The following is a 13,272-nucleotide window of genomic DNA, read 5'->3' on the forward strand; positions in this document are numbered from 1 at the left end:
CACATAGAGATTAAATGATATGTCCTAGGTCGCATGATAGCAAATTCTAGAATCAAAATTCAAACCTAATAAACAACTCATAGGTATACTTAACACTAGGATTTACCACCTCCGGACAAGATATTTAAGGTTATGTTGTGACACTTCCATGTACTCAGAGGGGAGGAACAAGCTGAATGTGTTCACTCATCTGTTCATTAAGCATTTATCTAGTACTTACCATGAGATATGTTAATCGTGTTTCTCAAGATATGTTTTGTATACACCAGGTGTGCTCAGAAGTGCTCCATGGGGGTTCCATGCAGAGTCTCAGAAGAAATATAGCTCATCTTCCCAGAATTCAAAATTTCTAAGAGGAGGAGAGTATATTCTCATGTTAAAACAAAAAAAGATGCGTTGGGAATAGAATGCAAAATTTATGTATGTTTTACATAAGCACTGGAAAATTCTCAGAGATTTCACATTTTGGAGTAGCAACTACCTTGGCCTAAGTGTCAGAATTCTTGTGGTCCATTGATGAGCTGGAAACACTTTGTAGCTGAAAATCTCCTAAATGTTAGCCATTACATTAGAGTGCAGGTTCCAGAGTCAGAGGACCTGGATTTACCTGACTGATAGGTCTTTTGTTATCTCTCCTGCTCCATTCCCCAAGTATGCTGGACTTCTTTCTGTTCCTACTCACTCTTCACTCTGGCTGGAACTCTCTTTACCTAGATCTTCTTATGCCTGGTCTATCTCCACATTGAGCTTCAGCTAGACTCTCACTTATTGAAACCTTCTTTGACTGTCCTATCTAAAGTCACAGTCTAATTCTATTTTCAGTTTTGAGGAAACTGTAATGTTTTCCACAGTGGCTGCACCAATTTACATTCCCACCAACAGTGCACTAGTGTTCCCTTTTCTCCACATCCTCGCCATTTGCAAAAACATGGAAGGACCAAAAGCATGGATAGACCTAGAGGGTACTATACTTACTGAAATAAGTTAGAGAAACACGAATACTGTATGTTATTATTTATATGTGGAATCCAGGAAATGGAACAAATGAAATGAATATAACAAAACAGAAGCAGACTCACAGATACAGAGAATAAACTAGTGGTTACCAGTAGGGAGAGGGGTAGGGTAGGGGTAAGGAGGGGCTTAAGAGGCACAAACTATTATGTACAAAACAATCTACAAGGATATATTGCACAGCACAGGGAATATAGTCAATATTTCATAACTTTAAATTGAGTATAATCTATAAAAATATTGAATCACTACACTGTACACCAAAAACAAATATACCATTGTGAATTAACTATAAGTCAAGAAAAAATAAAATAGAATAGATATCACCTTGTGATTCCCCAGCCGCTGGGCAGCTGGAGGCTGGGTGGTCAGGACTGCACCCCGCTCCCAAGGAGGGGAGATGCCAGCACCTCCAGCTCTGTGGTTGAAAGCAGAAGCCCCCTGAGTCCTTCATGTCTGATGTCCCATCGGCACCATGTCATTAGCAGTGTGGATGAAAGGTTCTTGGTTCTGCAGCCAGGAGTTACTGCTGTGCCTCTGAGGTGGGAGAGCCAACTTCAGGACACTGGTCCACAAGAGACCAGCTCCACATAATATCAAATGGCAAAAATCTCTCAGAGATCTCCATCTCAACACCAGCACCCAGCTTCACTCAATGACCAGCAAGCTACAGTACAGGATATCCTATGCCAAACAACTAGTAAGACAGGAACACAACCCCACCCATTAGCAGAGAGGCTAGCTAAAATCATAATAAGCCCACAGACGCCCCAAAACACACCACCAGACGTAGACATGCCCACCAGAAAGACAAGATCCAGCCTTATCCACCAGAACACAGGCACTAGTCCCCTCCACCAGGAAACCTACACAACACACTGAACCAAACTTAGCTACTGGGGATAGACACCCAAAACAACGGGAACTACGAACCTGCAGCCTGCAAAAAGGAGACACCAAACACAGTAAGATAAGCAAAATGAGAAGACAGAAAAACACAGCAGATGATGGAGCAAGATAAAAACCCACCAGACCTAACGAAGAGGAAATAGGCAGTCTACCTGAAAAAGAATTCAGAATAATGATAGTAAAGATGATCCAAAATCTTGGAAATAGAATAGACAAAATGCAAGGTACATTTAACAAGGACCTAGAAGAACTAAAGATGAAACAAACAACGATGAAAAACACAATAAATGAAATTAAAAATACTCTAGATGGGATCAATAGCAGAATAACTGAGGCAGAAGAACGGATAAGTGACCTGGAAGATAAAATAGTGGAAATAACTACTGAAGAGCAGAATAAAGAAAAAAGAATGAAAATAACTGAGGACAGTCTCAGAGACCTCTGGGACAACATTAAACACACTAACATTCGAATTATAGGGGTTCCAGGAGAAGAAGAGAAAAAGAAACGGACTTAGAAAATATTTGAAGAGATTATAGTTGAAAACTTCCCTAATATGGGCAAGGAAATAGTTAATCAAGTCCAGGAAGCACAGAGAGTCCATACAGGATAAATCCAAGGAGAAATACGCTAAGAAACATATTAATCAAACTGTCAAAAATTAAATACAAAGAAAACATATTAAAAGCAGCAAGGGAAAAATAACAAATAACACACAAGGGAATCCCCATAAGATGAACAGCTAATCTTTCAGCAGAAACTTTGCAAGTCAGAAGGGACTGGCAGGACATATTTAAAGTGATGAAGGAGAAAAACCTGCAACCAAGATTACTCCACCTAGCAAGGATCTCATTCATATTTGATGGAGAAATTAAAACCTTTACAGACAAGCAAAAGCTGAGAGAGTTCAGCACCACCAAACCAGCTTTACAACAAATGCTAAAGGAATTTCTCTAGGCAAGAAACACAAGAGAAGGAAAAGACCTACAATAACGAACCCAAAACAATTAAGAAAATGGGAATAGGAACAAACATATCCATAATTACCTTAAATGTAAATGGATTAAATGCTCCCACCAAAAGACACAGCTTGGCTGAATGGATACAAAAACAAGATCCATATATTTGCTGTCTAAAAGAGACTCACTTCAGACCTAGAGACACATACAGATTAAAAGTGAGGGGATGGAAAAAGATATTTCATGCAAATGGAAACCAAAAGAAAACTGGAGTAGCAATTCTCATATCAGACAAAATAGACTTTAAAATAAAGATTATTAGAAGAGACAAAGGAGGACACTACATAATGATCAAGGGATGGATCCAAGAAGAAGATATAAAAATTGTAAATATTTATGCACCCAACATAGGAGCACCTAAATACATAAGGCAAATACTAACAGCCATAAAAGGGGAAATCGACAGTAACACATTCATAGTAGGGGAATTTAACACCCCACTTTCACCAATGGACAGATCATCCAAAATGAAAATAAATAAGGAAACCCAAGCTTTAAATGATACATTAAACAAGATGGACTTAATTGGTATTTATAGGACATTCCAGCCAAAAACAAAAGAATACACATTTTTCTCAAGTGCTTATGGAACATTCTCCAGGATAGATCATATCTTGGGTCACAAATCAAGCCTTGGTAAATTTAAGAAAATTGAAATTGTATCAAGTATCTTTTCCAACCACAACGCTATGAGACTAGATATCAATTACAGGAAAAGATCTGTAAAAAATACAAACACATGGAGGATAAACAATACACTACTTAATAACGAAGTGATCACTGAAGAAATCAAAGAGGAAATAAAAAAATACCTAGAAACAAATGACAATGGATACACGACGACCCAAAATCTATGGGATGCAGCAAAAGCAGTTCTAAGAGGGAAGTTTATAGCAATACAATCCTACCTTAAGAAACAGGAAACATCTCGAATAAACAACCTAACCTTGCACCTAAAGCAATTAGAGAAAGAACAAAAAAAAAAAAAACCCAAAGATGGCAGAAGGAAAGAAATCATAAAAATCAGATCAGAAATAAATGAAAAAGAAATGAAGGAAACAATAGCAAAGATCAATAAAACTAAAAGCTGGTTCTCTGAGAAGATAAACAAAATTGATAAACCATTAGCCAGACTCATCAAGAAAAAAAGGGAGAAGACTCAAATCAATAGAATTAGAAATGAAAAAGGAGAAGGAACAACTGACACTGCAGAAATACAAAAGATCATGAGGGATTACTACAAGCAACTCTATGTCAATAAAATGGACAACCTGGAAGAAATGGACAAATACTTAGAAAGGCACAACCTGCCAAAACTGAATCAGGAAGAAATAGAAAATATGAACAGACCAATCACAAGCACTGAAAGTGAAACTGTGAATAAAAATCTTCCAACAAACAAAAGCCCAGGACCAGATGGCTTCACAGGTGAATTCTATCAAACATTTAGAGAAGAGCTAACACCTATCCTTCTCAAACTCTTCCAAAATATAGCAGAGGGAGGAACACTCCCAAATTCATTCCACAAGGCCACCATCACCCTGATGTCAAAACCAGACAAGGATGTCACAAAGAAAGAAAACTACAGGCCAATATCACTGATGAACATAGATGCAAAAATCCTCAACACAATACTAGCAAACAGAATCCAAGAGCATATTAAATGGATAATACACCATGATCAAGCGGGGTTTATTCCAGGAATGCAAGGATTCTTCAATATACACAAATCAATCAACATGACAAACCATATTAACAAACTGAAGGAGAAAAACCATATGATCATTTCAATAGATACAGAGAAAGCTTTCGACAAGATTCAACACCCATTTATGATAAAAGCCTTGCAGAAAGTAGTCAAAGAGGGAACTTTCCTCAACATAATAAAGGCCATATATGACAAACCCACAGCCAACATCGTCCTCAATGGTGAAAAACTGAAACCATTTCCACTAAGATCAGGAGCAAGACAAGTTTGCACACTCTCACCACTCTTTTTCAACATAGTTTTGGAAGTTTTAGCCACAGCAATCAGAGAAGAAAAGGAAATAAAAGGAATCCAAATCGGAAAAGAAGAAGTAAAGCTGTCACTGTTTGCAGATGACATGATACTATACATAGAGAATCCTAAAGGTGCTACCAGAAAACTACTAGAGCTAATCAATGAATTTGGTAAAGTTGCCAGATACAAAATTAATGCACAGAAATCTCTGGCATTCCTACACACTAATGATGAAAAATCTGAAAGTGAAATCAAGAAAACACTCCCATTTACCATTGCAACAAAAAGAATAAAATATCTAGGAATAAACCTACCTAAGGAGACAAAAGACCTGTATGAAGAAAAGTATAAGACACTGATGAAAGAAATTAAAGATGATACAAATAGTTGGAGAGATATACCATGTTCTTGGATTGGAAGAATCAACATTGTGAAAATGACTCTACTACCCAAAGCAATCTACAGATTCAATGCAATCCCTATCAAACTACCACTGGCATTTTTCACAGAACTAGAACAAAAAATTTCACAATTTTTATGGAAACACAAAAGACCTCGAATAGCCAAAGCAATCTTGAGAATGAAAACCGGAGCTGGAGGAATCAGGCTCCCTGACTTCAGACTACACTACAAAGCTACAGTAATCAAGACAGTATGGTACTGGCACAAAAACAGAAAGATAGATCAATGGAACCGGATAGAAAGCCCTGAGATAAACCCACACACATATGGTCACCTTATCTTTGATAAAGGAGGCAGGAATGTACAGTGGAGAAAGGACAACCTCTTCAATAAATGGTGCTGGGAAAACTGGACAGGTACATGTAAATGTATGAAATTAGATCACTCCCTAACACCATACACAAATATAAGCTCAAAATGGATTAAAAACCTAAATGTAAGGCCAGAAACTATCAAACTCTTAGAGGAAAACATAGGCAGAACACTCTATGACATAAATCACAGCAAGATCCTTTTTAACCCACCTCCTAGAGAAATGGAAATAAAAACAAAAATAAACAAATGGGACCTAATGAAGCTGCAAAGCTTTTGCACAGCAAAGGAAACTATAAACAAGACTAAAAGACAACCCTCAGAATGGGAGAAAATATTTGCAAATGAAGCAACTGACAAAGGATTAATCTCCACAATTTATAAGCATCTCATGCAGCTTAATAACAAAAAAACAAACAACCCAATCCAAAAATGGGCAGAAGGCCTAAATAGACATTTCTCCTAAGAAGATATACAGACTGCCAACAAACACATGAAAGAATGCTCAAAGTCATTAATAATTAGAGAAATGCAAATCAAAACTACAATGAGATATCATCTCACACCAGTCAGAATGGCCGTCATCAAAAAATCTAGAAACAATAAATGCTGGAGAGGGTGTGGAGAAAAGGGAACCCTCTTGCACTGTTGGTGGGAATGTAAATTGATACAGCCACTGTGGAGAACAGTATGGAGGTTCCTTAAAAAACTACAAATAGAACTACCATATGACCCAGCAATCCCACTACTGGACATATACCCTGAGAAAACCATAATTCAAAAAGAGTCATGTACCTAAATGTTCATTACAGCTCTATTTACAATAGCCCGGAGATGGAAACAACCTAATTGTCCATCATTGGATAAATGGATAAAGAAGATGTGGCACATATATACAATGGAATATTACTCAGCCATTAAAAGTTAACGAAATTGAGCTATTTGTAATGAGGTGGATAGACCTAGAGTCTGTCATACAGAGTGAAGTAAGTCAGAAAGAGAAAGACAAATACCATATGCTAACACATATATATGGAATTTAAGGAAAAAAATGTCATGAAGAACCTAGGGGTAAGACAGGAATAAAGACACAGACCTACTAGAGAATGGACTTGAGAATATGGGGAGGGGGAAGGGTAAGCTGTGACAAAGGGAGAGAGAGGCATGGACACATATACACTACCAAACGTAAGGTAGATAGCTAGTGGGAAGCAGCCGCATAGCACAGGGAGATCAGCTTGGTGCTTTGTGACCTCCTATAGGGGTGGGATAGGGAGGGTGGGAGGGAGGGAAACGCAAGAGGGAAGAGATATGGGAACATATGTATATGTATAATTGATTCACTTTGTTATAAAGCAGAAACTAACACACCATTGTAAAGCAATTATACTCCAATAAAGATGTAAAAAAAATTAAAAAAATAAATAAATAATAGAGTAAAATACAGTCACACTCTATTACCATATCTACTGTATTTAGAACTATGTGTACTTTTTTTCATAGCATGTATCAGTATTGGAAATTATTTATTTTATATTTGTTTTTATTTATTGCCTCTATTAAGGGAATTTAAGCATTCCAAAAGCAGGAAACTTGTCCACTTGTCCACAGTTTTATTCCTAACCCTCAGAACAAAGCCTAGCATAAAAGGGCCTTTAATAACACTTGTTAAATGTTAAATGAGTGAATAAATGATGAAGTGTGTTAACCATTTGTTACTTTACTAACCCTTCTCTCTCAGTTTCTATACCTATTAAAAGGGGGAAAGTATGGCATTTTTTTTCATAGTATCACAATGAAGATTTACAAAATATATAAAAAGTGCTTATAAGAGTGCCCAACATATAGCAAGCACTTAATAAATTTATTATTATAAGTGAAAGACACATAAGAATCAATGTATACAACAAAGAAAGTCACTTTTCTATAGTTTCTGTGTTTTACGGGGACTGTATTGAAGAGGCATTCTAAATTAAAAACGTACAGATTCTTTAAACCCACTGTCTCAAACCACAACTAAGCATCAGGTAGATTTATGTTGGTCTTGTCACTGTGGACATAAGCTGCATTATCCCCAAAAAGTAGTGCAAAACATAAAATTCTTCCCGAATAGGAAGGCTATAAAATGTTAGCAATAACGTAAAAGACAATGGCCATAATGATTAACAGCAAGGGCATGGGCAGAAAGCTGCGTTATCTGGTTAATACGTTTTAAATGTTTATGAGTTGTGAATGTGTTTGTTTATGTATTCGGTGCTGACCACTCACACAGAAAAAATGACAATGATGCTTGCTCTTTTTAAAATTTGAAATCGTAAAATCTTTCATTGAGGCTGCTTCAATGCTATAAAAACTATCCTATGTGTTCATTATCAAAAACTTCCATTTTTAGACTATATTCCATGTTAACAGAAACATTTTGGTGTAAAGTGGGCATTTTACCCTAAAATCCTATTTTACAAAGCCTATCCAAAAATTGGGGTTATTTAACTGTTATAATTTAAGAATTACAGATTACGTTGGGGTTCTTTTTCACGGGTTGATAAACAGTCATATCTAGCTCATTTCTGAGCATTTAAAAAAATACCATTGTATAACCTATTATGAATTCTGTTGTAGGTACAGGGGAAAAAAGCGGTTTATATGGCTAACCAAGTCCTGTCAATGATGTTTACATTCTAGTGTTGGAGAGAGGGACAAAAATCAAGTAAGTGTCCAGAGCATCCTGAATCTCAACTCTGGCTCAACTTGTCTCGTGGATCTGAGGGCCATTTTTGAAGTTTTGGCATCCAAACTGGGATACTGCCAGAGTAACTGCCATGCTGTCAAGCACTTTGCCTTCTAAGGGTAAGTTAGAGAACCTCGCTTCCTAACACAGCCCACCAGTCACTGTAGCTGGTACTGATTAACTCTGTGTACTTGTCTTTCATTCAGTAGTAACAAGAGTCCTGACTGCCATGTTTTCAACTCATGTCCCAACCTCTTGCACTTGCTTTTCTTGTCTCCATATTATTTCTTCTCTTCTCTATTTATGTAGTTCAATCTTCCCTACTTCACCATCTCTATGTTTTGTATACTACCTGTTCTGTTGTGAACAAACTGGCGTTAATTTTTTTCCAGATCATGAAAGAAATACATGTTCAATATAAGACATTTATAAAATTTTAAAAGTATATATTAAAAAGAACAGTTGTATTGCCCCAAAAGCACAACCCAGATATAACATTTTTGGTATTCTGTGTTTGCCTACAATCTTTTTCCCCACATGTGTATCCTTACTAGTTAAATGATTTTTCGGAATTGTTGTTTGATATTTTCAAAATTGTGGAGGAAGCCAATTAGGGGATCACTCTGCTCCTTTGTTTCTCTATACACTGGTTCTCACTATTCTCCAAGAGGAAAAATCAGAGTGGAGGGTTTAGAAGTGGAAACTGGCACATGAGTTGTCCAGCCCCTTCCTCTTTTCCTTCTCTTGGGACCCAGTCGCCTATAAAGGAGCACACTTTTTGTTCTGCTCCTCCATGTGGTAAGTCTTAGTGAGGTGGGTACCTGGTGGGAGGCCTATCCCAGCCCAACTCTGCTGAAGACCGAATGGGAAGCTCTGTCTAATTTTGGAGTGTTACAAAGACCACATGCCACTTTCTTCAGCTGCAGCTTTTTTTGTAATAAAGGTGATATTTTAGCCTTCATTCTGAGGAGCTTTTAATCTTATTTTTCAAGTTGTTCAGGACTTGGACAGGAAAGAAGGATATTGCTTTATTCTTCACACAGCGACAAAACACATGTGCTCTGTGATGGATGCTGTGATGTGCCATCTAGGTGGCCCTTTCATAAAAGCTTGTTTTCCCAGCTTCTGGAATTAGCATCAGCACAGGGCTGTCAGCCCCTTCAGGGACCACCTCAGGTGTGAAGAGCATCCCCATCCAAGGTCATGACCTTTCTTTGAAAGCCTACATCCAATAGCTGATTGATGCATGGGTATAAAGTCCTGGTCCATCTTTTGGGACATTCAATTGTCATTTTAGCTCCAGAGCTCCCTAAGCATCAAAAAAAGATTATCATTGGGTATAAGTCATAGGTTGGTTTCTTCTTTTGCTTCCTTTTTCTCTGTTCTACAGATGTTGTTCCCAAGGCCCCTCCTTAAGAAATATCCAACATACCAAATTCCATCTCTGAGACTGCTGAGTCTGCTTCCTGAGAAACTTAACCCCTCATATTGATATATACAAATACACACACATCACTTTATTAAAGGTATATGTTGTAATAACCACATATTATTAATAATACAGGAATCTAATAATAGAGGAATAATATTGTATTCAATGGTGATTCCATAATTATTCTATCTAACTCCTGTTCTTGGACATTTTTTGTATTCCTAATCCTTGCTGTTTTAAATATCACATCACAAAAAAACCTTTGTTTACAAATATTTTTGCACATATCTAAATCTAATTAATTGTGAAGGATAAATACATTTGTGAGAGTGAAATTACTGCATAAAATAAGATGCATATTTTTAAAACGTTTTGATGTTACTGTCAATTTGCCCTCTGAAAAATCTCACACCAATACACACTCCCACCAGCAGGAAAGGTGAAAATCTATTTCAAAGCACATTTACTAACATCGATGTTTTAAATAATATACTATCTAGTTATTTAATTATGTTTTTATTTTCCTTATTAATGAGTTAGAAAATTCATTTATATATTTATTAGCCAATAAATATTATCTCTTTCTTTGTGAATTATATGTCCACATACTTTGTTTATTCTTCTTGGTTGTTATTTTCCTTAAAAATATTTTATAAAACTTTTCAAAACCAAAGAGTAATGACATTTGTATAGTACTGAGCTTAACATGAAAGAAATCTATCATTCTCTCCATTTGAGTGTTCTTTCATGATATAGTCTATACCAATGATTCTCAACTGCCAGCAGTTTTGCTTCCCAGGGCATCTAGCAATGTCTGGAGACAATTTTGATTGTCATGACTTTGCAGGGAGGGTAGGGAAAGGAGGTGCTACTGGAATCTAGTTAAAATCTAGTGAATAAAGGCTAAGGATGCTGCTAAACATCTTACAACAGGGAAGACCACTAAAACAAATAATTATCCAGTCCAAAATATCAATCATGCCAAGACCGAGAAACCCTCATCTGTACAGAGAGTTCTGCAAAGTTCTTGGTTGAGTTTATTCATAGGGGTGTGTGTGTGTGTGTGTGTGTGTGTGCACGTGTGCAAGTGTGGGCATATAAAAATTCTTCAATTACATTTTCTGACTTAATGTTGGTTGAAATGAATTACTTTTTATGTGTGTATTTTGAAACTCCAAATCTTTTTTTTGGTATTTGATTTCTTACTCTCCTGGGTTTTCTATTTAATGATATTGTTCCTGATAATAATACAGGTGTTATAATTTTGAAATTATTTTGTGTATAATGTAGGTAAGAAAAATTAGTAAGTGTACTGACGTTTTTGGAAATCAGGGTTTTCAGTTCCTCCAGGACCCTACATGCTATAAAGCACAACTATTAATTATAGTATAGGGCTGTTATTTTCTAATATAATAGTATCACTAGTAACAGCTACTATATACTGAGTCTCTCTGCTGTCTGTCTGGTGTGTGTCACTCTACTCACTGATACACATGCAATACTCCGTTTGTTCCTCATAATAATTCTATGAAGTGGTTATTATTTCCCCTGAACTTCACAAATGAAGTTCAGAGATTTTAGAAATATGTCAAATGCCATCCAACTAAAATATGGCAAAGATTCAAACTTTTGCGTGCTCAACTCCAAAGCTATCCTCCTTCTATTTAAAATACTAAAAATGGAGCTAAAATACCTTAGTGAATTCAGATCTTTAGCCTATAGCTGATACTATTTGTTCTTGCAGATGAAATCTGAGGATCCTTTTACCAGGTACTACCTACCTCTGAGACTGTGATTGGAATTGGACGCATAAGTATATGTAAGTTATTTTCAATTATCCACTAATCTAAACAATAAATATTTCCAGTCAGGGCAGTAATAAGAGGCACCGATATTTATCTTTCAACATTTTCATGTTGAAGGGACAACAACTGCTATTGATTGTCAGTGTGAATATTACTTCAATGTCACAAATTTCTCAATAGCTTTTTTGGTTTTATTGGCATGAATTGTTTGTTTATATATATCATTCTTTCTCAAGATGTGAATTCCTAGCATATTTATTTTTTCTTAATCCTCCTCAACATACATAAAATGTCAGTCTGGAATAATTATAGGTAGAGCAAATAATAAGTCATTCTATGTGACAGGCACCTAATGACTTCTGGGACCTGGTCATGTCATAAGCCTTCTTTGCTGAAGTGCTTTTCTGCTCCGAGGAAACCTTCTTTGAGGCTGAAGCTGTTCTCCCCTCCCAGACTGAGAGACAGTAATGAGAGGGTTAACTAGTCCAATTATTTGCAAGTGTAATTGTCCATAATTTGAAGACGGCAAATATCCTGCTTTCTGGAGCTTATAAGAAAGAGAGGAAAGATTCACATTAACTAGGAGAGGTGAGCTTCCTTTGTCATTTCTCTTTCAAGGAAGCTTCAAACACTTTGCACTGAGGGAAAACAAAGGTGTTAGACTGTTAGAAAAATAATTGCAGCATTGAAGCTAAGAACTGCTGTGAATAGCGGCAAGTGGAGAGAATTGTTAGAGCTCAGGAAGTTCAGCAATGGACTCTTGTCTTGACCAGTTTATAACAGGAGCCATATTACAACCTAAGTAACTCTGGAGGTCCACTGGACTGCATGCTCTCAGTTTCTGGGAAATAGCCCTAGAATCTCATAGATTCTCTTGTTTCACTTCAGCTAGTTCAAATGGGTTTATTTCATCGAAACTAATGAGTTCTAATGAATAAAACACTACAGTAACCAATTCAGATACTGAATCCTCTGGGGAAAGGTATATTCCCTTTTTTGAGCATTAAGCCTTCAGCTCTGGGAGACAAGCAAAATGCACACTATCCCTCAGATGAAAAGTTCAGTTTCTCTGGGAAATCTATTTGATTAGCTGTAGAGCTATTTTGCTAACCAGTATGCTGAAGAGCTAGAATCTCCAGTATTCTAGAGCTAGAATCTAAGCTAGAATCACCCTTTTCGTGGTGCAGGTTGCATTTTCATAACAGGTCAATTAGACAATGAAAAATCACTTCTCGAAATTAATTCAACACACTCCACTGCCTTTATGTTGGTTTCAGCAAAATGTCTAAGATATATATTCATATGCCTTGAACAAAATGGTTCAGTAATTTGTCTTCAGCTGCTAGTCACTATTCATTCAGTTGAATTCATTTTAAGTGTGATTGTGTCCAGACTGTTGTGTGATCTGATTAAGGAACCACAAAAAAGACATGTAACTTCCCTTGGGAAATTTGTATTTTGGGGGTTTACATTTCTAGTCTGAAATAACTCAGTGGCTACTTGGTTACTTCACTACTTTATTTTCATTGAATAAATCATATTTTGGAGTCACAGCCTTTAAATTCTAGGTGATGCTGCCCGGGCAAGTA

General features: G+C 36.6%; 1 long non-coding RNA gene across 1 annotated transcript in view; it reads right to left on the minus strand.

Moving 5' to 3' along the window:
- Positions 1 to 236: 236 nt before the first annotated feature.
- Positions 237 to 13,272, minus strand: part of LOC141275857 (uncharacterized) — a 65,680-nt gene continuing 52,644 nt past the window's right edge. Inside the window, exon 3 of the long non-coding RNA XR_012324324.1 lies at positions 237 to 349. This is a non-coding gene — a long non-coding RNA (uncharacterized lncRNA). The remainder of the gene's footprint in view (positions 350 to 13,272) is intronic.

Source organism: Tursiops truncatus, chromosome 1 (genome assembly GCF_011762595.2).
Source record: "Tursiops truncatus isolate mTurTru1 chromosome 1, mTurTru1.mat.Y, whole genome shotgun sequence".
NCBI lineage: Eukaryota > Metazoa > Chordata > Mammalia > Artiodactyla > Delphinidae > Tursiops > Tursiops truncatus.